Source organism: Narcine bancroftii, chromosome 11, assembly GCF_036971445.1.
Source record: "Narcine bancroftii isolate sNarBan1 chromosome 11, sNarBan1.hap1, whole genome shotgun sequence".
NCBI lineage: Eukaryota > Metazoa > Chordata > Chondrichthyes > Torpediniformes > Narcinidae > Narcine > Narcine bancroftii.
The window spans coordinates 32,666,914-32,691,072 of record NC_091479.1 but is presented as its reverse complement, the minus strand read 5'-3'; the positions used below and the strand labels follow the sequence as shown (position 1 = coordinate 32,691,072).

Genomic DNA, 24,159 nt, shown 5'->3' with positions numbered 1-24,159 from the left:
AGAGGTGTGTTGTTCAGGGAATCATTAATGTTTTTGTGACTCAACGTCCAAGCATCTGAAGTCCGTTATCTCTTCCGAAAAGGGGTGTGTACATTATGCAAACCAGATGCGATTCAGTTGCTTGCAAGTTTAGCAAGTGGGATTTTGATGTGAAATTGCAACTCACAGCGTCATTTTTGTGTTTGAAAATGCCAATGTGAAAATTTTAACTTCAGTCTTCTTGGTTTGCTTAAGTTTACAGAGGAGACATTGCGTCAAGCTGAGAAGACAGAGTTGGATGCCCATTTGGCAAATCGGCTGGGCAAAGCAGAAAGCACAAAACGAGGGGCTGAAAAAATAATGAAGCAGACTGAAATGCCGTTGAACCAAACCCAGGTAAAGAATTTAATTTTGTGCAGCGTACTTAAGAGACCAAACAATTTGGGATTTTAGTGGTGACCTATTTAAATGAACAAAATCTGATGAGAATAGAAGTTTATGGAATGTTTGGAAGTTGCCACAAAAAAATGGAGCATATAAATTAGATAAATGAACAATACAATGAGCCTGGTGTCACAGTATCTGCCTCCCTCTACCGTACATCACTGTTGAACCTTCTCCCCAATATGAACCTGATGTCACAGTATAGGTCAGAGTTTATTGTACATCACTGTTAAACCTTCTGACTACAGTGAATCCAGCGTCAGTATATCTGTCCCAGTCTACTGTACATCACCATTAAACATTCTCCGCACTGTGAACTTGTTGTCACAGAATCTGCCACAGTTTATCATACATCTCATTAAACATTCTCCCCACTGTGAACCTGGTGTCATAGTACCTGACACAGTGTATTGTACATTACTGTTAAACCTTCTCACTGCTGTGAAGCCAATGTCACAGTAATGATCTCAGTCGTCCATACATCAGCATTAAACCTCTCTCCACTGTGAATCTGGTGTCACTTTGCCTGCCACCCCAATATGAACCTGATGTCAAAGTATCTGACACTGTTAATCGTACATCAATGTTAAACTTTCTCCCCTCTGTGACCCTGGTGTAATAGAATCTGCCTCAGTGTACAGTCCATAACCATTAAACCTTCTCCCCACTGTGAACCTGGTGTCACGGTGTATATCCCAATTTACAGTATATCACCGTTAAACCTTCTCCCCCCCCCTGTGAACCTGGTGTAATAGAATCTGCCTTAGTCTACCGTCCATCACCGTTAAACCTTCTCCCCACTGTGAACCTGGTGTCACGGTATATATCTCAATTTACAGTATATCACCGTTAAACCTTCTCCCCAAAGTGAACCTGGTGTCACAGTATCTGCCTCAGTCTACTGTACATCACCGTTAAACCTTCTCACTACTGTGAACTTGGTGTCACGGGATTGATCTCAGTCTATCGTACATCACTGATAAACCTCTTCCCCACTGTTCACCCGGTGTCACGATATCCATCTCAATTTACCGTACATCACTGTTAAACATTCTCCCCAATGTGAACATGATGTCACAGTATCTGACACAGTTTAAAGTAAATCACTGTTAAACCTTCTTACTACTGTGGAATCCATCTCACATTTTCTGCCTCAGTCTACCGTTCATAAACATTAAACCTTTTCCTCCTGTGAACCTGGTGTTAAAGTATCTGCCTCAGTTTAACGCACATCACCATTAAGCCTTCTTACTGCCCTGAACTCAGCGTCACAGTATATGCCAACATCAACTGTACTTTACCGTTAAAACATCTCCCCACTCTGAACCTGGTGTCGCAGTATCTCACACAGTTAATTGTACATGACTGTTAAACTGTGTTAATGTTGTGAACCCATTGTCTCAGTATCTCTTATCAGTCTACCATACATCATCGTTAAACCTTTACACATCTGTGAATGGGTGTCACTGTATCTGATACAGTTTATCGGACATTACTTTTCAACTTCCTCACTTCTGTGAACCCAGTGTCACAATAACTGTCTCAGTCTACCCTACCTCATTGTTGAACCTTCTCCAACTGTGAACCTGGTGGCACAGTTCTGCCTCAGTCTCCCGTATATCACCATTAAACCTCCTCCCCACTGTGAACCTGGTGTCACTGTATCTGCCTCAGTCTACCATACATCACCATTAAACATTATCCCCATTGTGCACCTGGTATCACTTTATCTACCTCAACATACCGCACATCACCATTAAACGTTATTCTCATGTGAATCTGGTGTCACAGTATCTGCCTCAGTCTACAGTACATCACCGTTAAACCTGATCCCCACTTTACTCCTGGTGTCAAATTATCTACCTCAACATACCATACATCACTGTTAAACCTTCTCGCTCTGTGAACCTAGTGTCACAGTATCTGACACAGTTCATATTATATCACTCTAAAACCTTCTCACAAATGTGAATCCTACTATAAAATAATACTCCCCTTCTAAGTCTCACTGTATTCGAATCCCACCTATTTTAAAAATTCCAAAAAAAAGAGAAACATCAATCGCAAAACAAGATACTCAAAAGTAGTAGCCCCCTAAAAATCTGGGTGTGGTAAAGTCCACAAGTAGCAGGTGACTAAAGGACTCAGTGTCACCCACCCCCAGTCAGACTTTCACAAAGTCCTGAAACAAAAACATTCAACCCAGTGATTCCAGTCCCAATGATTGTTCCAGATCGTCAATATCGAGAAGACTTTGCATCCATTCAACTTTTTTCCCATTCTTTCCATATTTTCCAATCTTCCCATTTCCATTCCCATTGACCCTTCCCTTTGGTGACAATGGTGACGATCACCCATTTCCTCGTACATCTGGCAATGAATTAGCAAATATTAAAGCATCATGGTCATTCTCAAAAAACTGAGATTGAAAATTCCCATAAAAATCTTTCAATACTGCCGCATAACGAAAAGCAAATTTATATCCCTTTCGCCACAATACTTCTTAGGCTGAATTAAATTCTCGGTCTCTTCTGATAATTTCTTGACTCAGATCTGCATTAAAAAACCCCTATTATTTTGAACCATCAGTGGAGTCTGATTTTGCCATGTTTTCTGCACCACCAATCGGAGTATCACCTCTCTGTCTTGTTATTTAAAACAGCGAATCAAAACTGCTCGTGGTAATTGGCCTGGAAACGGTTTATTCCTTAACGCTCTGTTCACTCAATCTAATTCCAGTCCATCTGGAACGAATTACCTGCCCTTCACTTCTGGGATCCATTTCTTCAAAACCTTCACCGGATCCGAAACTTCCATATCTTCCGGAAGACCTACTATCTTAACATTATTTCTACGACATTGGTTTTCTAATGAGTCAAACTTCTTCAATAATTCCTTCTTCTGAATCCCCCAATCTACAATTTCCATTTTTTCTCTATTACGCTCCACTTGACTCTTGCATTCAAGAAAGCCTCCTCAATCTTTTTAAAATGATCTTGCACAGTATCCACTGATCGTGTCCATCTCGTAACATCACTCTTAACTACATTAATATCTTGCTTCATAAAAGTTATTTCTTCACGCACAGTGTTCATTTTAGTTTTCATTTCGAAAATCCTTGAGTCATCTGATGAGTCATCTGCATTGACATATTTGCCATATCTTCCATGAGTTGAGCAATCCCTTCCAGAATTGGAAACACAGAATCCAGTCCAGGATCCATCACCTGCCTTTGAGGCTGACCTTCTTTTGCCGCAGTCCCCAGTTCTTCAAATTCTAATGAAGTTGAGCTCTCTTCTTGTTCCAAAGCAGTAGGTCCTCTTCCAGTGCGGCTGCAGGTCTGGACACTCAACAACAGCATGCCTACCTCAACAGTGAGCGACCTCGTCAGTTCACCGTCGCTCAGGCTCCCCCACAGCCCACACCTTCTCCAAAGGTTTGTATACCCTTGACGCACTGCACATGCCCGGTAGGGCCACCGACTGCGCAGGTGCGTCATCTGATGCTACACTGTACCTCTCCTGACCACCAGGCAATGCTGCAGGCTCACGTGCCTGTCCTCGTTCAGCTGGCTCGCCCTCACGCCTGTGTTCACGAGTGCACGAGTCGAAACCGCTGAATTCATCGCTAAGCTAGCGCCGACGAAATACTTAGCTGGGCAGGAATCCTCTGAGGCTTGGAGACTCCAGTCGACAACTCTGTTACTTCAACTTGAACTTGGCCTCAGTTCTTCAACACTTTTGTAAGGTAATTTCTTCTGTAACTGAGTTTTCGATTTTTTCACATTTGCAGCCATTTCGATCCTCCACTATTCCAAAGTCTATAAACAGTATTTTTAATCACTTTTACAACTTTTAAAATCGAGCATTTAATAGTCTAACTGCGAAAGGGTGGAACCACACGTCTACCCTCTGCACCATCTTGTCACAGTATCTGACATAGTTTATGACACTTTTAAACCTTCACATTACTGTGAATGCTGTCTCTCAGTTTCTGTCTCAGTCTACCGTTAATCAACGTTAAACCTTCTCACCCTGTTAACTTGGTGTTAAAGTATCAGCCTAAGTTTACCACACATCACCATTAAACCTTCTCCCCATTGTGAAACCGGTTTTACTGTATCTGCCACAGTTTATCGTACATCACTATTATACCTTCTCACTACTGTGAACTCGGTGTTACAGAGCCTGCCAGTCTACCGTACATCACCAGTAAACCTTCTCGTCAATGTGAGCCTGGTGTTACTGTATCTGCCACAGTTTAGTGTACATCATCATTAAAAATTCTCCCCAATGTGAAGCTGGTGTCCCTTTATTCGCCAAAGGTTATCGTACAGCTCTGTCAAACATTTTCCCCACTATGAACCCAGTGTCACAGTAACTGCCTCAGTTTCCCATACATCACCAATAAAGCTTTTTTTTCCTACTCTGAGCCCAGTATCAACGTATCTACATAGTCTCCTGTACATCACCATTAACCTCCTCCCCACTGTGAACCAAGTATCAGTATCTGCCAGTTTATTGTACATCATTTTTAAACCTTCTCACCACTGTAAACCTGGAGTCACAGAATCTGCCTTATTCTACCATACATATCTGTTAAACCATCTCAGTACTGTGAACACAGTGTCACAGTATCTGCCAAAGTCGTCGACTGTACATCACCGTTAAACATTCTCCCCAAGTTGACCCATTCATCACTGTTTTTTCCACCATTTATCGTACATCACAGTTCAACCTCCCCACTGTAAACTTGGAGTCACAGTATATTCCACAGTTTATTGCACATCACTGATATTCTTTCTCCTCGTTGTGAATGCGGTGTCACCATATCTGCATCAGTCTTCCGTACATCACCATAAACTTTGCACCAATGTGAACCTGGTGTCACTTTATTTGCCACAGTTAATATTACATTACCGTAAAAACTTCTTCCAACTGTGAACCTGGTATCACAGTATCTACCACAGCTTATCATGCATTACTGTTAAACCTTCTCACTACTGAAAACTTGGTGTCAAAGTATCTGCCAAAGTCTACTGTATCTCACCGTTAAATATTCTCCCAACTGTGAACCTGGTGTCACAGTGTCTGATACAGTTTATCGTACATTACTGTTAAACCCACCAGATAAGCTCCAGATAGCGAAAGAGAAGTTCTCGCATCTGCAGGAACTGGGGATCATTCGTCCATCCGACAGTCCTTGGGACTCGCCGCTCCACCTGGTCCCAAAAGCCTCCGATGGCTGGCGCCCCTGCGGAGATTATCGACGGTTTAATGACATGACAGTACCTGACCGTTACCCCATCCCTCACATTCAGGACTTTATGGCCAATCTGCATGGTGTGAGAGTATTCTCCAAGGTCGATCTGGTGTGCGTGTACCATCAAATCCCATTGCACCCAGATGACATCCCCAAAACATCCATCATCTCCCCTTTCGGCATGTTCGAATTTTTATGCATGCCTTTCAGGCTCAAGAACACCGCCCAGACATAATGCACCTCATGGATACGGTGCGCAGGGATTTGAATTTCGTGTTCATTTATCTGGATGACATTCTTGTCGCCAGCAGAGACTGGACACAACACAAGTCTCACCTGCACACCCTCTTCTCCCGACTGGCCGAATTCAACCTAATGATCAGCCCGGCCAAATACCAGTTTTGTGCAGAAGAAAATTTGGATGGGATGAAACTAATCCAGAATCCATTGCACAAGATTGGAAAAATTAGATTGAGCGTCTTCAAATACTTGGAAGTTTTGACGTCAACAGACTTTGGAGTGGCCACATTTGCTCAGTTACACCATTTTTCTGATGTAAGTGAAGGTGGTTTTGATCCTGTCAGTTACAGAGTCCTGTGAAATAACCCAAGTGCGAGTAGATGGTGGATTTGTAATGGGAAAAGCCAGAGTGGCTCCATTAAAGTCAGTCATCAGACCTTGAATGGAATTGACTGCTGCTATTATGGCGAGCAAAATGGACGCTATGTTAAGAAGAGAATTACAGATGGAGTCCGCAGATCCTGTGTTTTGGACTGATAGAACATCAGTGCTTAAATATATTAATAATGAAATCATGAGGTTTCATCTCTTTGTGACTAACAGAGAGAATGAAAACCTGGACAACAACAAATGGCAGATTTACCACAGGACAGAGTTTCACCTGATGAATTCCCATTTACATCCGTGGAAGTTGATTATTTTGGTCCTTTGCAAGTAAAGTGAGGACGAAGTGTTGAAAAACGATATGGAGTTATTTTCACTTGTTTAACTATGAGAGCAATTCATATTGAAGTAGCGTCATTGCTTGACAGAGACTCTTTTATTAATGTTCTTTAGCGTTTTATTCCTAGACATGGTCAAGTAAAAGAATTATGTTCTGATAATGGATCTAACTTTAAAGGAGCTGAACGAGAATTATGAAAAGTTATTCAAAATTGGAATCAACATCAAATTCATGATACATTACTTCAGAAAGAAATTAATTGGATATTCAATCCACCCATAGTTATGGGTGTGGTACGGGTAAGGGTTAGTTGGTTGTGGAGAACGTTTACAAAGGTCTGTACTGGGCAGTACTGGGCAGCAATGCTTAATGTTGTAATGGATGCGGAAGCTCTGGGAAGGGGTAAGGGAGGGACTGGCCAGGAAGTCTGCAGATGCTGAGTCCGAGGGCAATGCACAAACATGCTGGGGAAACTAATGGATAGTTTTGTGAGGAGCAGGTCCTGCATCACCAGTCAAATTGAGTATTTCGAGGAGGTGTCAAAGGAAATAGATGAAGGTAAAGGTGTGTATGCGCTGCACGTGGATTTTAGTAAGGTGCTTGACAAGGTCCTCACAGTGGCCTCATTCAGAACATCAGGAGGCATGGGATCCATGGAGGCTTGGCTGTATGGATTCAGAATTGGCTTGTCTGCAGAAAACAGATGGTAGTAGTAGATGGAACAATGACTAGTGGCGCTCAAAAGGGATCTGCTCTGGGACCCCTGCTCTTTGTGATTTTTATGAATGATGATGGGAGTGGAAGGGTGGGTACGTCAGGGGATGACACAGAGGTAGAGATGTTGTAGACAGTGTAGAAGGTTGTCATAGGTCATCCAGTTTGCAGAGAAGTGACAGATGGAGTTCAATCCTGTAAATCAGATGTACTTAAACAAGCAACTGGTACAGGTTTATTTCCAGAGTCAGTTTCAAGGGCACAAATAACAGTTATTCCAAAGAAGATTGGAGACCCATTAAAAGTAGCTTCATATAGACCAATTTCTTTATTGAATGCGAATTACAAGAACGTGAGGGCAGAGCACTTGGTTAATGGCAGGATTATGAACAGTGTGCAGGACAGAGAAATATTTAGATCCTGCTACATAAATCGCTCAATGTTGCTGTGAAAATTGAGAGGGAGTTTAAGATGGTGTATTGTGTGCTGGCTTTCAGGAGTCAGGGGATAAGTTCAAGAACTGAGAGGTAATGTTGCAGATGTATAAAATTCGAGTCAGACCACTCTTGGCATATTGTGTGCATTCCTGGGGCGAGAATACCAGAAGTCGTCTAAATAAGGTGAGAGGAGGGAACTTTAGGAAAGATGTGAGGGGTACATTTTATTCACACAGAAAGTAGTGGGTGCCTGGAATGCATTGCCAGGGGTAGTAGCGGAGGCTGGTCCATAAAAGGCATGAAAATTATTTTAATATGGGGACAGGAATAAAAGAAAAACAGAAGGTACTGGTGTGAGGGAGGGAAGGGTAATATCGTTGTGGGGTAGGTTCATATGGGTCAGCTGAAGGGATTCGACCAATCCATCCATGATTTGTCCAGCATCTTGCTGCCATGTCGTGGTGAACCAGGGTGTTGCCTGATGGAGACACGGTGCTCTGAGCTCTGCAGAGATAGATCGTGCTTTTCTCCAAAACACACTTCCTCAGGTAAAGCAGAGGAAGGGGAAAGGCCCTAGTGTGCAGGGGTAGGGAGGGGGGTGAAGGGGGAAGAGTTGGGACCCTCCAAAGTCATCGTGATCAGGCATCGCAGACAGCATCTCTATCACCCATATTTATCTTCCCAGGAGAAGGAGCGATCTCAGAGACAAGACACGAGTCCAGAAGAACATTGCAACCCAGCTGATCAGAGGTCGGACAACATCATGATGTCCTGAATCCCTCCCCTTCTTCTCCCTCTGGCCCTGCCAACCCCATTCCCTGCATCTCCCATGTCCCGTCACCCACTCCCCCCCCTTCTCCTCTACCCCTTCTCGATCCCAACCCCCTCCTGCTCACCTTGCCCTTCCCTCACACCTATGCCCTAACCCCAGCTCTCCTCCCTTCACCTCCCCTTCCCCCTCCCCCTTTCCCCTTCCAACCTTAACCTAGGGGAAGGAGGGGTCGGGGAAGGGGGTAGGAGAAAGGGGGTAATGGAAGCGGGTAAGGGTAGGAGTAAGGGGTAGGGTTGTGGGTGTGTAGGATTAGGGTGGGGTTAGGGGACAGCATAGGGGAAGAGATAGAGTTAGGGGACGTGGAGAATAGGGGGTATCAGTAGTGTTAAGGTTAGGGTTTGTTAGGGGTTAGAGTTAGGAGTAGGGGAATGGGAAGGGGGAGGGGAGCTGGGAGGCGAGCGGGGGAAGGAAAGGGGGAGAGGAATGTAATGGAAGATTTAAACCGTGTTTTATACTCTTGCAGACTTTGCTTCTGCAAGGCTGAGAACCTGCTTGTTTTTTACAATCAGCAGACATAAGCTAAATTCCACCAAGGGGCCAGAGATGCAGTTATCTGACAAGAGGACATCTGTGTACCAAGAACATTTAATGTTTCTACTTGTTTTGGTCACAGACTGTCAGAGGCCTAGCCTTGATGCAAAATAACATTGTATTCAAAGTGATAAGCTGAGAATTATATTATTCAATCGAAGCCTAATATGCTAGCTTGCTCGCTTATCTTTCTTACTGTGCTGGGAATTGGTGCTTGGGTAAGCAGTTTTTGGGTAATATAAGCCATGGTCCCGCTGCTGAAGTTTGAGACTCTCTGAGAGGTGGCAACATCTGTCAGCAAGAAGAAGAATTTCTGGAGTCCAGCTAACGTCCTGGTCGAGGGAGGTGGAGAAGCTGCTACCGGCGCCCGACAACCTACTACAAGTGTGCAGTCGTTGCCTCGCTTCGGCAGTTGGGACCAGTCCAGGCGTTGATAAGTATAATTGGGAAGGGCTTGCATATTGTAGTTTGAAATCAGCTTTTGAATTTGTAATAAACCTTTGTATAAACTGAACTGCTCTCAGTGCGGGTATCTATTTTCTTTTGGTAGCTTAAACACTGTGACCAATCTCAAACGAACAAAGTGAGAAGTACAAGTTTATGCAGGACAGGGAACGGGGTGGAGGAAAGGGGAGGTGAACGGAGGAAGCCATCCCTACTCCCTCCCCTCTCCACCCCTTCCCCCACATTATCCCTGCTTATTTTCTCCTCCTTCTAGCAGAAGTCGGGCCTCAGTCCGGCCAGAACCTCCCATGGTTTCAGATCCTCCATTTCAGGAAGTGCCTTAGACGCTCGCTGCATGACAGACTTCTTGTCTCTTCATTCATTCTGTACCGTTATTATTAAATTTAAAAATGGTTGGGTTTTTTAAAGCTAGAATCCAAAAGGCTGGTCCAGATAGACAACACAGAATCAGGCCCTTCGGCCCCTCTCTTCTGCTGGCTGAGTTGTAATCAGTCCATATTCCTCTCCCTGTTTTCATTCTTTGCTCCCATCCAGTTCAGGTTGCCTTGTCAATCTCATGACCTGTGGGAAGAAGCTGCCTGGCTGTCCTGCTTTTATTCCATATCTCCTTCGTGATGGCAGGGGGACAGAGATGCTCTGTGCTGGATATCTATGAGTCTATTTACAAATCCCATCCCTGCAAACAATCAGGGGTCGCTTGCCTTGAGGTTCCACCAATGTTACCTCTCCCTCAGCACTCTCTCATCAGAACACTACTGCACCCTCCTTCCCCTCCTCTACCAAGTCTCAGTATCCCGCTGACAATTCCAGTCAGCTGCCATATCAAGACTCTGGCCCACCTAAACCAATGGATCGATCAGCGCCTTCTCCCCTCAAGTGTTCGAGGAATCCACTCTCTCGCAATGTCTTGCTAATGAATGACCTGCATCCTCCTTCCCACTTGGTTCCTCCTGTTATCAGGCACCTGGATAGACCCCACCCTGTTGAAACTACCTGTGTTCTCACTGATCTCTCTGCGCCTCTACCCTCCATCCAAGGGTCTTGGTTGTCTTGTGGGGATGGTGGAGAACAAAGCACCAACTCAAGGAGATGGGGAGCAGTACAGAGACCCCCAGCTCTAGGAGACAGGGAGAAGCACAAAGATGCCCAACTCTTTCAATCGGATAAAACCTGATCATCAGTTGCAAGGTGAAAGGAACTCTCAGTACTGCTGCACGTGGGGCAGGTTTGGCCCATCCCCACACCTCCACCCTGGCAATTCCCAAAACAGATTTCCTATTCTTGTGGGGGTCCATGTACGTGGTCAATCAATGGGGACAAGGGTGTAACCAGCATGGCCATCATTGTGTGTGGCTGTGCATGGAACCAAAGTGCAAGGGCACCAAATGGCGCTCTGTGCTGAGGTTCTACCTGGCTCAGGTGTTGCGAAAGATTTGTCTGGCCCTGGTGCCGCACAATGTCCCAGTCAGCAGGGCTTTGCCCTATCACCTTCCAGGGAATGGTTTCATAAACAAACACATTTGACCACAAAGCCATCAGCCAGTGGTCAGCAGAGAATTGCTGACACAGAGACTCTAGGCTTGATGGGATACTGTGGGGTGGTCCACTGAGCAGAGCATCCAGAGACATCCAGGAGGTGTTCCAGAGGGCCAAGGACTCACTGGCCAACACCACCCTTCAGGTACACGCGAGGCCAGAGACACCCACCACTCTCACAGTAGATGCTTCCAGCACAGCAGTAGGGGGCGCACTGGAGCAATTCATTGAAGGGCAATGGCAGCCCCTGGCCTTCTTGAGCAGACACCTCTGGCCACCCGAACTCAACTACAGCACCTTTGGCTGAGAGCAATCGGTGCTGTATCTGGCAGACTGAGGCAGGTAATCTGACCTCAGCTTCACAGTGGGGAGAATGTTTCACGGAGATGTACGAAAAACTGTCACAAACATTGTGACACTGGGTTAACAGCAGTGAGAAGGTTTAACACTAATGTACGATAAACTGTATAAGATAATGTGACACCAGGTTCACAGTCGGGAGACGATTTAATGATAATGAGATAGATACTGTGACAATGGGTTCACAGCAGTGAAAAGGTTTAACTGTGATGTACGATAAACTATGGCAGAAGCAGTGACAAATGGTTCACATTGGGGAGAACTTTTAACTTAATGTACGCTAGATATGGCAGATATTGTGACAATGAGTTCACAGTAGTGAGAAGGATTAACGGAGATGTACGGTGGACTGTGCTGGATACTGTGAAACCGGGTACACATTAGTGAGACAGTTTAATAGTGAGGTTCAATGAACTGTGGCAGGTACTGCGACACCGGGTTCACAGTGTGGAGGAGGTGTAAAGGTGACACGTGATAGATATATTGTTGCAGATACAGAGACACAGATTTAACAGTGGGGAGAAATTTTAATGGTGATTTTTGGGAGACTGAAGCAGATAACTATTTCACCGGGTTCACTGTGGGGAGAAGGTTTAACGCTGATGTATGGCTGACCGAGATAGATACTATGAAACTGGGTAAACAGTGGGGAGAGGATTTAGCGGTGATATATGATAGACTGAGGTAGATATTGTGACACCGGGTTCACAGTTGGGAGAAGGTTTATCAGTGAAATAAGATAAACTGGGGCAGATACTGTGACACCAGGTTCACAGTGGGAAGGGGGTTTAATGGTGATATACAATTCAATTTTGCAGATACAGTGATACCGGTTTCACAGTAGGTTGAAAATTTATCATTAATGTACAGTAGACTTAGGCAGATTCTGTGACAGTGGGTTCACATTAGGGAGAAGGTTTAACAGTGATGTCCGGTAAATGTTGGCAGATACCATGAAAATGAGTTCACCGAAGTGAGAAGGTTTAATATTGATGTACGATTAACTCTGGCTGATACGGTGACACCAGGTTATCAGTTGGGAGAAGGTTTAATGGTGATGTACAGCAGACTGAGGCAGACACAGTTACTCTGGGTTCTCAGTGGGGAGAAGGTTTATCAGTGATGTATGTTAAACTGTGGCCGAAAATCTGACAACAGGTTTCCAGTGGAGATAAGGTTTATCAGTGATGTATGATAAACTGTGGCAGAAAATCTGACAACAGGTTTCCAGTGGGGATAAGGTTTTACGGTGATATAAGATAAACTGTGGCAAATACTGAGACACAAAGTTAACGGAGGTGAGAATGTTTAACAGCGCTGTACGGCAAACTGAGGAAGATACTGTTACACCGAGTTCACAGTCGGGAGAAAGTTTAACGGTGATATACGGAGGAATGAGGAAGATACTGTGTGACCGGGTTCACAGCAGTAGTTAGAAGGTTTAACAGTGATGTACAATAAACTACAGCAGATGGTGTGGCATCAGGTCAACAGTGGGGAAAAGGTTTCATGGTGATGTATGTTATAATGTGGAAAATACTGTGACAATGGATTCAGAGTTGAGAGATTGATCAACGGTGATGTATGGTAGACTGAGACAGATAATTTGACAACAGGTTCACAGTGGGAAGGAGGTTAAACAGTGATACACGATTCAATGTTGCAGATACAGTGATACCTGTTTCACAGTAGTGAGAATGTTTAATACTGATATCCAATAAACTGTGTCAGATACTGTGACATCAGTTTCACAGTAGGGAGAAGGTTTAATGTTGTTGTCCAGTGGCTGAGACAGATACTGAAATGCATGTCCTTCAATGCAAAAAGCAGAGTGACGAGGTAGATGAGCTTAGAGCCTGGATTGGCACTTGGAATTATGATGTGGGGGAAATTAGTGAGACCTGGTTACGGGAGGGACAGGACTGGCAACTCAATATTCCAGAATACAAATGTTTTAGATGTGATAGAATAGGGGGTATAAAAGGGGGAGGAGTTGCTCTACTTGTGAAGGAGGACATTACTGCCATGAGGTGGCAGGATGGTTTGGAGGGATCGTCCAGTGAGGCAGTTTGGGTGGAATTGAGGGGTGGAGGAGGCATGAGGGCATGAATAGGAGTGTATTATAGACCACCAAATGGGTCAAGAAAATTGGAGGAACAAATTTGTAAGGAGATAGCATATATGTGTAATAAACATCAGGTAGTGATCATGGGAGATTTTAACTTCCCTCACATTGATTGGGATACCCATACAGTAAGAGGGCTGGAAGGGCTAGAGTTTGTCAAATGTGTACAAGATAGTTTTCTTAATCAATACGTAGAGGAACCAACTCAGGACGGTGTAATACTGGATCTCCTGTTAGGGAACGAGATAGGTCAGGTGTCTGAGGTTAATGTTAGAGAACAAATTGAGTCTAGTGATCACAACTCTATTAATTTTAGAGTAGTTTTAGGGAAGAGGAAGGAGGGGCCTAAAGTTGAGGTTCTGGATTGGAGAAAAGCAAATTTCAAAGGAATAAGAATGGATTTGGGGAGTATTGAGTGGGACATGATTTTTTCAGGAAAGGAAATAAATGAAAAATGGAGAATATTCAAAAAAGAAATGTAGAGAGTACAGAGTAGATGTGTCTCAGTGAGGATGAAAGGAAAGGCTGGAAGTCAGACGGAGCCTTGGTTTTCGAGGAATATTAGAAATTTGGTTAGGAGAAAGAGGGAGGTGTACAAGAGGTATAAACAGCAGGGTGATGAGAAATTGAAAGAGGACTTCAAGGAGTGTAGAAAAAAATCTTCAGAAAGAAATTAGAAAGGCCAAAAAGAGGCATGAAGAGGCTTTGGCAGGCAGAGTAAAAATAAATCCAAAGGGTTTCTATAGGTACATTAAAAGTAAAAGATTAGTGAGGGATAGAATTGGACCCCTTGTAGATAGAATTGGACCCCTTGTTAGAAGTCAGAGGAGATGGGGGAAATTTTAAATGATTTATTTTCCTCGGTATTCACTCGGGAAAAAAATATTGTACCAGTTGAAGTAAAGAAAAATAGTGGAGAGGTCATGAATCATATAAGGATAACCGAGGAGGTAGTGATGGCAGTGTTAAAAAAGATAAAGGTGGACAAATCTCTGGGTCTGGACAAAGTATTCCCAAGGACACTCAGGGAGGCTAGTGTACAGATAGTGGGGCCATTAACAGAGATATTTAGGATGTCACTGGTCATGGTGGTAATGCCAGAGGATTGGAGGGTGGCTCATGTTGTTCCGCTGTTTAAGAAAGAGTCCAAATGTTAGCCTGGAAATTATAGACCTGTGAGTCTGACGTCTGTGGTGGGTAAGTTAATGGTAAGTGTTCTGAGGGATGGCATTTACAAATATTTGGAAGAACAGGGATTGATCGGTAGTAGTCAGCATGGTTTTGTCAGGGGTAGATCATGCTTAACAAACATTATAGAGTTTTTCTTGGGGGTTACAAAAAAGATTGATGAATCGAAGACTGTGGATGTTGTCTGTTTAGTCTTTAGTCAAGCTTTTGACAAAGTTCGCCATAGGAGGTTAGGCAAAAAGGTAGAGGCATTAGATATAAATAAGGAGGTAGTGAAATGGATTCAGCAATGGTTGGATGGGAGGTATCAGAGAGTAGTGGTAGAAAATTGTTTGTCAAATTGGAGGCCAGTGACTAGTGGAGTTCCTCAGGGATGAGTCCTGGGTCCACTATTGTTTGTTATATATATTAACGATCTGGAAGAAGGGGTAGTGATGTGGATAAGTAAGTTTGCAGATGATACAAAGATTGGTGGTATTATGGACAGTGAAGAAGATTACCATAGCTTAAAAAGAGATATAGGAAAGCTAGAGGAGTGGGCTGAGAAATGGCTGATGGAATTTAATACGGATAAGTGTGAAGTGTTGCATTTTGGAAAGGCAAATCTAATTAGGTCATTTACATTGAATGGTAGACAATTGAGGAGAGCAGAGCAACAAAGGGATTTAGGAGTTATGGTAAATAGTACCCTCAAAGTTGATACTCGGGTAGATAGAGTGGTGAAGAAGGCATTTGGAATGTTGGCCTTCATAAATCGGAGTATTGAATTCAAGAGTTGGGATGTTATGATGAAATTGTACAAGGCATCGGTGAGGCCAAATTTGGAGTACTTTGTGCAGTTTTGGTCACCGAATTATAGGAAAGATATAAAGAAAATAGAGAGAGTGCAGAGAAGGTTCACGAGAATGTTGACAGGATTTCAGGGTTTGAGTTACAGAGAAAAGTTGAGCAGCCTGGGGATTTTTTCTCTGGAGCGTAGAAAATTAAGGGGGGATTTGATGGAGGTGTTCAAGATGTTAAAAGGGACAGACAGAGTAAACGTTGATAGGCTTTTTCAATTAAGAGTGGGGGATATTCAAAGCAGAGGCCATGGTTTGAGTTGAAGGGGGAAAATTATAAAGGGAACATGAGGGGGAATTTCTTGACGCAAAGGGTGTTTGGGATGTGGAATAAGCTTCAAACAGAGGTGATTGAAGCAGGGACGTTATTTACATTAAATATAAGACTGGATAATTACATGGAGGGGAGAGGATTGGAGGGGTATGGACCAGGTGCTGGTCAGTGGAACTTGGAGGGTGGGGATTTGTTCAGGCATGAACCAGTGGGGCCACACTGGCCTGTTCTGTGCTGTATATGGTTATATAGCAATGAGAGGTTTAACAGTGTTGTATGATAAAATGTGTCAGATAATGTTTCACTAGGTTCAGAGTGGGGGGAAGCTTTAATGGTGATGTATAGTGCATGGAGACAGATAATATGACACCCGGTTCAAAGTGGGGAGGTTTACCAGTGATGTATAATAAACTCTGGCATATACTGTTATACCCAATTCACAGAGGGGATGGGAGACTGAGAGGGATACTGTGAAACCGGGTTCACATTAGTGAGAAGGTTTAACAGTCAGGTTCAGTTAACTGTGGCAGGTAGTGTGACACCAGGTTCACAGTGCGGAAGAGGTTTAAAGGTGACACGCTATACAATGTTGCAGATACAGAGACACAGAGTTAACAGTGGGGAGAAATTTTAATGTTGATTTTCAAAAGACTGAGGCAGATATTATTTCACTGGGTTCACAGTGGGGAGAAGGTCTATGGGCTATATAACTTATATTGAGGTGGATACTGTCACATCAGGTTCACAGTGGGGAGAAGGTTTAACGGTGATGTACGGTAAATTGAGATAGATACTGTGACACCAGGTGCACAGTGGGGAATAAGGTTTAACAGTGATGTATGGTAGCCTGAGACAGATACTGTGACACTGTATTCACAGTGGGGAGAAGATTTAATGATGATATACAGTGAATTGAGGTAGATACCATGACTCTAGGTGCACAGTGCGGAGAAGGTTTAATGGTGATGTACGATAAACTGTGGTAGGTACAGTAAAACCGGCCTCACAGTGGGGAAAAGATTTCCTGGTGATTCACGAGAAACTGAGATGCTGGGACATGGACAGGGTTGACGGTGGGGAGAATGTTTAACAGTTCTGTTTGATAAACTGTGACAGAGAAAGTGACACTGTTTTCACTGCTGGGAGAATGTTTAACGGTGATGTACGATAGATGTATGCAGATACTCTGACACCAGCTTCACAGGGGGGAGAATGTTTATCGGTGATGTACGGTGAACTGAGATAGATACTGAGATAATGGGTTCACGGGAGTGAAAATGTTTAACATTAATGTACGATAAACTGTGTCAGATACTGTGACACCAGGTTCGCAGTGGGGAGAATGTTTAACAAGATGTACAATAAACTGTGGCAGATACTGTGACACTAGATTCACAGTGGGTAGGTTTTAACGGTGATGAACAGTAGACTTAGGTAGGTATTGTAACACCAGGTTCACAGGGGGGAGAAGGTTTAACATTGATGTACATTTGAATGAGGCAGAATCTGTGAGACAGGATTCACAGTCATGAGAAAGTTTAACAGTGATGTTCTATAAACTGTGTCAGATACTGTGACAACAAGTTCACAGTGCGAAGAACGTTTAATGGTGATGTACAGTAGACTGGGACAGAAACTGTGACACCGGGCTCAGAGTAGGAAGCATGCTGAAGGTGATGTACAGTTAACTTTGACAGATACTGCTGACACCGGATTCACTGTAGTGAGAAGGTTTAACAGTGATGTACAATAAATTCTGGCCTATACTGTGACATCAGGTTCATATTGGGGAGAAGGTTTAATGGCGATGTATGGTAGAGGGAGGCAGATACTGTGACACCAGGCTCATTGTATTGTTCATTTACCTTAATTACAACATCTAATTTATATGCTCCATTTTTTTGTGGTAACTTCCAAACATTCCATAAACTTCAATTCTAATCAGATTTTGTTAATTTAAATAGGTCACCACTAAAAGCCTAAATCGTTTGGTCTCTTAAGTACACAGCACAAAATTAAATTCTTTACCTGGGTTTGGTTCAACGGCACTTCAGTCTGCTTCATTATTTTTTCAGTCCCTTGTTTTGTACTTTCTGCTTTGCCCAGTCGATTCGCCTAATGGGCATCCAACTCTATCTTCTCAGCTTGACCCAACGTCTCCTCTGTAAACTTAAGCAAACCAAGGAGACCAAAGTTAAAATTTTCACATTTGCATTTTCAAAAACAAAAATCACGCTGTGACTTGCAGTTTCACATCATAATCCCACTTGCTAAACTTGCAAGCAACTGCACCGCATCCTACAGCTCGAAAATTGCAAGAGAACTGCTTGGTTAAAGCAAAGATTCCACCCAGACACCCCATTAAAGGCCTCCAAGTTAACAACAGAGAGCAACCTGAAAGTTAAATACAAAGATCTGCATCAGGAAGATTACGGGCTTTTTAAAAAAATTATTTCCACAATTGAAAGAAAACTCCTCAGGGAACACCAGGCTCTTGTTGAACAACTCCTGTTCTATTCCTCAAAATGGATTGAATCTTGATTTCAAGAGGTGTCATTTGGTGAGATTTTTGTCCAGAACAAAGCCTGCCCACACATTCCCTTAAATACCTGCGCAATGCTGGCTCAACTCTGCTCCATGCTAAAGCTATCTGAACTTTTCTGAAGAGATAACGGACTTCAGATGCTGGTATGTTGAGTAAAAAACACCCTAATACTTCACTGAACAACACAGCTCTCTCTGAAAATCAACAAGAACATTTCTGAACAGTAATTATTTACCTTTCAAGCACCAAACCTGGTGAACTTTATATAAGTTAAATTCTGTGCACAGTATAAGAATGGCCTGCAACCAGTGAACTTGGAGGAATGAGAAGTGAGATTGGACTGTGAACCAAAGAACTTTTCTGAACTTACACACAGGTGCACTTAGAATTAGAAGGGGGGTAAGTTAGGTAAAGTAAGTAAGTTAAAGTGTAATTCCATTTTTATGTTAAAAGATAATTAAAATCAACTTTTGTTTAAGTAACCATTTGTCTTGGTGAATATCTATTGCTGTGGGTTTTGGGATCTTCTGCTCTCATAACACAGCAGAACAACCCGAATTCTTTCGGTTATGATAATGGTCCATAAATGAGCCCCGGCATCTTTTGAAATTTTTATTTGACTCTTTAATAATTTTTTGTAATTTTCAACAAGACATAATATCATTTAACTGTTGTGTTTGTGTTATTAGAGAATTCCCTTTCCATTCAAACTGAATTAGAGTTTTGGGTGCCGTATTTGAGAAAAGATGTGCTGGTGTTGGAGAAGGCCAGAGATGATTTACTGGAATGATATCAGGAATGAAAGGGTTAGTGTATGAGGAACAATTGTCGACTCTTCGACTGTACTAGTTGGAGTACAGAAGGATAAGGGGGACCTCAGAGCCATTTCAAATGCTGGAAGGCCTGTTCAGAGTCCATTTGGCAAAGGTGTTTCCCATGGTGGAGGATGCTTGGACAAGAGAGCATAATTCAGGATAAAAGGGTGTCAATTTAAAACTGATGTGGTAGAATTGATTTTGTCAGTGGGTCATGAATCTGTGGAAATGAGGTAATTGGGTGTATTTAAGACAGAGATTGACAGGTATTTGATTCATCAAAGAATCAAGGGTTAAGGGGAGAAAGTTGGGCCGTGGGCCGACTTCTGCTCCTATATCTTGTAATCTATATCCTGCTGGAGACCTAGTCAACCTTCCTCTTGTATTCCATTCTTAGAAAACAGTCTGCATCATGAGTTTATGTCATGTGAACACATTTCCGAATGAATCCCACGTTATAAGTGACCCACACTCCTCCGGGACATTTGCTCTCATGTTCTGCCATTTTAGCCAATTCAATGAGGTAGCTAAAGACAGCTGCGTTTCTCTCAATGCAAATTCTACATTGACACGACTACAGCTTCCTCATTTTAAAAATTAGTGTCCAGCTGCTCAAATGAAATTTCTTGCTTCTTTGTTTGAAAGGGAATAATTGCCATGGGTTAAAATTATATCAAATAAAATAAAAGAGAGGAAAAGCAGAAGAATTTATATCTAGGTGGGAATCGAAATTAATGGTTGGTGATAAAGATACACCATTGTTGAAACATTTGATTAATATATGGAATAAAATAAATGATGAAATTGGTTTAAGTGGATGTACATCACCCAGAATGGCTTTGATTCAAAATCTTCGCCTCTTTTTCAAAGGATCATCAATTTCTGGATAGCTGGTTTCGTAAGGGGATTATAAATGTTGAAGATTGTTATGAAAGGGGTCAATTAATGTTATTTGAGCAACTGAGAAATAAATATCATATAACTCAAAGCAATTTTTTTTGCTATTTCCACCCAAGAGCATATTTGAAGGATAAGTTAGGACCAACCATGTTGTACTGAAATAGAAATTCCTTATAAAGAGGAATTGTTAAAAAATTTACTTCGATGTGTTCATAAGTCCAGACAAAGGTGGGAAATGGATCTGAATATTGTAATTGATTGGCAGATATGGGTAAATCCATATAAGGATCTCAATGTAAGATATAAATTAGTTTAGTATAATTGTTTTTACAACAGTCATGTAGCAAATGTCAGCAAGGAATTTATCTGAAAGCTGCACCTAGAGTCAAGTAACTCGCACTTGGATTTGAAAAGCTCTACAGGAAGCTGATTTGGAAACAGAGATCATGTGATCCAGTGGAGTTGTATTAATTCACTTCAACTCAGCAGTCTGGAACTAGTGTCCAGCGTTCCACACTGCAGCAGTGAGGACGGAATTCACAACTAGTTTTTCTTCTACAGTTACTTCTTACACCAGAGAAAATGAATAGACTAAAATCAGAATTATCAGATCAATGTTTGAGGTGTGGTGAAGATGTCGCAACTTTCTTGCATTCAACTTAGCTTTGTCCTAATGCAAGATCTTTTTGGGGAAAATTACAAATTTTGTGGAACAAGTTACAGGCGTTGTTTTTCCGCAAAATTCAACTTTATTTTTATTAGGAAATATTGAAGGAATAAGGCCCAAATTAAAACTATTAATATATCAATTGAAATTTGTTAAATTAGCATTTGCGGTGATGAGGAAATGTATTGCACTTACTTGGAAATCAGATATATTTTTAGAGATGCCAAGATGACATGCAAACATTCAAAATTGTATTCCTTTAGTAAAAATTACATTTAGGTTGAGAAATATATACTCGATGCTTTTGCAAATTTAGCACCTGAATATTCAAATATTAAGCTTCAATTTGTAATAATGCCCTTTCCATCCCTCTAGATATGTAAGAATCTCCGACTAACACAGGGCACCTGAAAACAGGAAGACCACACCCCATCAACATCTGAGAAGCAGAGGATTCATTCCACGAGTCAGTGACCATGGAAGCAGACCAGTGAGGGGTTTTGCAGCTGAAGGACCCATATAGGTGGCAGGCTGTTGGTGACTTGAGGAGAGGAACCCATGCAGGCTATGGGCTTCCGGACAAAGTAGTCAAGGAACTCACACTAGGCTATGGATTGCTAGAGACTGGTTCAAAACTGGCTAAAAGTGTATCAGGTATCAGACTTGGGATACGAGTGGGTGCGAAATGGTTCCTAATCGTGTCAGAGATTCAAAAGTGGAGCTCACATTGCCATTGACTTGGATGGTCTGTGAGCATTGAAAGAGAATCCACAGACCCTCAGTGACTTGGCTCAGGGTTTGGGATGGTTGGGTGGGGGGGTGGGGGGGGGGAGGGAGAGCATGACTCTCTTTTGCTTCTTTCTCAGACTACAAGAGTCATTTCAGCAATTTCTGCCAATGGTGAATCTGTCTACCTGACAGCAGGAAAAAAGCAATTTTATGTGATATGACACTTTAATTACTTGACAGTAAATTGTCTCCTGAATGAGAGAGAGAGTTTCACGTTTCAACTATTACAAACTCCACTCACCAGAACTCACTGTATACCTCTTCCCACTTTTAGTTTGCAAGGACACCATTGGTTTTATCACAACTCCTCCAATGATTATACATTTTACATTGTATATAAATATGTTTTTGAAAGAGATGGATTGTAGGAGTCGTGGAGGTCACAAACAAACACAAACACTTCACAAAACAGCTCTTATTTAAATTGCAAAGGCTTTGCTGAGAGTGAGTCATGCAGGCACTGAGAACATTTGCAAAGACAAAACAAGGAGACAGTTTTGCTAAAGAATTTCAAAAGCATGTTCCAGTTTGCTGTTCTAAGAAGTTCATGTGGTTTTGCAAGCAGAGAGATGACACCAAATAGACTTTTTCTAAGAGAGAGAGAGAGAGGGAGAGAGAGAGAGAGCGAGAGAGTGAGATGGCAAGCTGGCATCTTGTTGAAACCCATTTTGAACACGGGTTGTGAGTTCTCAGTTCAGCCTGTTGAAAAACTTTGTCATCCATACAAGAGGAAATAGCTGGCTTGAGTGTTTCACCTGAAATAAGGGAAACAAAAGGAACTCTATGGTGACCTGCAGAAGAGGTTATCATTTGGAAAACCATGATGGGTTTCATTGGCAAGACCCCAAAGTGGCTGATCAGAGGGAATCAGTCTTTGTGTGTCCAATGACCAAGTAAGTCCTCTCTGAAACCAACAAGAGCCTTCCTGGAGGGTAAACATTTACTTTTAAGCACCAGAGCTTGGTGAAAATTCATAAAAGTTGAATTCTGTGCACAGTTTAAGAATTGATAGACACCGGTGAACTTGGAGTTGTGTCAAAGAACTTTATACATATTAAAAACACCAGCGCTTAGAATTAGAAGGGGTTAATATAAGGCTATTAAGTTAATAGTTTTAAATTAAAGTTTGATCCTGTTTTTTTGTTTAAAGAAAATTAAAAATGATGTTTGTTTAAGTATCCATTTGTCTTGGTGATTTTCTATTGCTGCCAGCTTTTGGGGTCCTCTGGGCCTGTAAAAATCCCAAGTTTAGGTCCTCATACCAGGATACCCAAAATGTCTTATTTCTTCAATAATTGCCGAATCCCCCATACTGTCATTGAAAAAGCCTGCACCCATATCTCCAATTCGCTTTCTGCCTTTACCCCACCTCCTCTCCAGCAGAACAATGACAGAATCCCTCAGGTTTCTCACTTACCACCATCAGCTGCCACATTGGACATGTTATCCTCAGACACTTCGAACTTCAGCACCATCCTATAACCTGCTACATCTAACCTGCTTCACTCATATCCTCTTTTAACAGGGTTATGTCTTTCTGTGACTCCCTCGACGGCACTACCCTCTCCTCCCACCACCACCTGATGCACTCTCCATTGGAACTGCAGAAATTGCCAAACATGCCCTACATCTCCTCTCACCTCCATCCAAGGCCACAATCAGACCTTCGAGGTGAGGCAGTGTTTCACATGCATCCCATCCAACCTAATCTACTATATTTGGTAGATTCAGTTGACCTCGATATCAGCAAGAACAATACAGACTGGGTGGCCATTTTGCTAAACACCTGTGCTCTGTGGTTCGAAACTTGAGCTTCCTGTGGCCTAGCATATCAATTCTCGAACCCTTCCAGCAACATGTCTGTTGGCCCCATCCTTCGCCAGGGTGAAGGCACACAAACTTATAGAAAACACATTATATTCCTCCAGGGCAGCCTTAAACTCTATAGCATGAACACGAATGTTTCTAATTTTAAGCAGCCACTCACCTCTGTCTGATTTCACTGTTTCCATCTCTTGATCTACTGCCCATTTGAATATATTTACTCCTTTAAGGTAGAAGAGTTGACAGTGGTGTTTTCCCCATATAGTTTACCTTTGAACAACTGGGAAAATTAAGTGGCAGTTGTTGCAGAATGAATGGTGTTATTGTTAAAAATCTGCCTGTGATCGAAAGTATTCTTGGACTGAATAGACATCTGGGCTAAATGGCTATTTTACGACAATCTGTACATGATTGTACATCCTAAAGTACAAAGACTACTTCTATCCACTAAAGATTGTTAAAGAGAAAGAATAGACAATACAATCACGTAAAATTCCCATCCATACAGCACACGTATTAATACACAAAACAATCACACCTCCTTATTGGTCAGAAGTACCTACACTTCCCAAGGAGGTTGAGGAGGTTAAGGCCAACGGCTCTCATCTTGAGATTTTACAGGAGTGCAGTTGAGTCTCCTGTCTGGCTGCACCATTGGATGGTCTAGTT

The 24,159-nt window shown here is 42.5% G+C and overlaps 1 long non-coding RNA gene across 2 annotated transcripts; it reads left to right on the top strand.

Moving 5' to 3' along the window:
* The first annotated feature begins 353 nt into the window (after positions 1-353).
* LOC138745716 (uncharacterized) lies at positions 354-22,844 on the top strand. 2 transcript variants are annotated; one of them, XR_011346441.1, is made up of 4 exons: positions 354-375; positions 8,486-8,550; positions 9,096-9,600; positions 21,253-22,844. It is a non-coding gene; the product is annotated as an uncharacterized lncRNA (long non-coding RNA). The 2 variants fall into 2 exon arrangements; XR_011346442.1 differs by lacking the exon at positions 354-375 and adding an exon at positions 3,695-4,170.
* Positions 22,845-24,159: the final 1,315 nt, after the last annotated feature.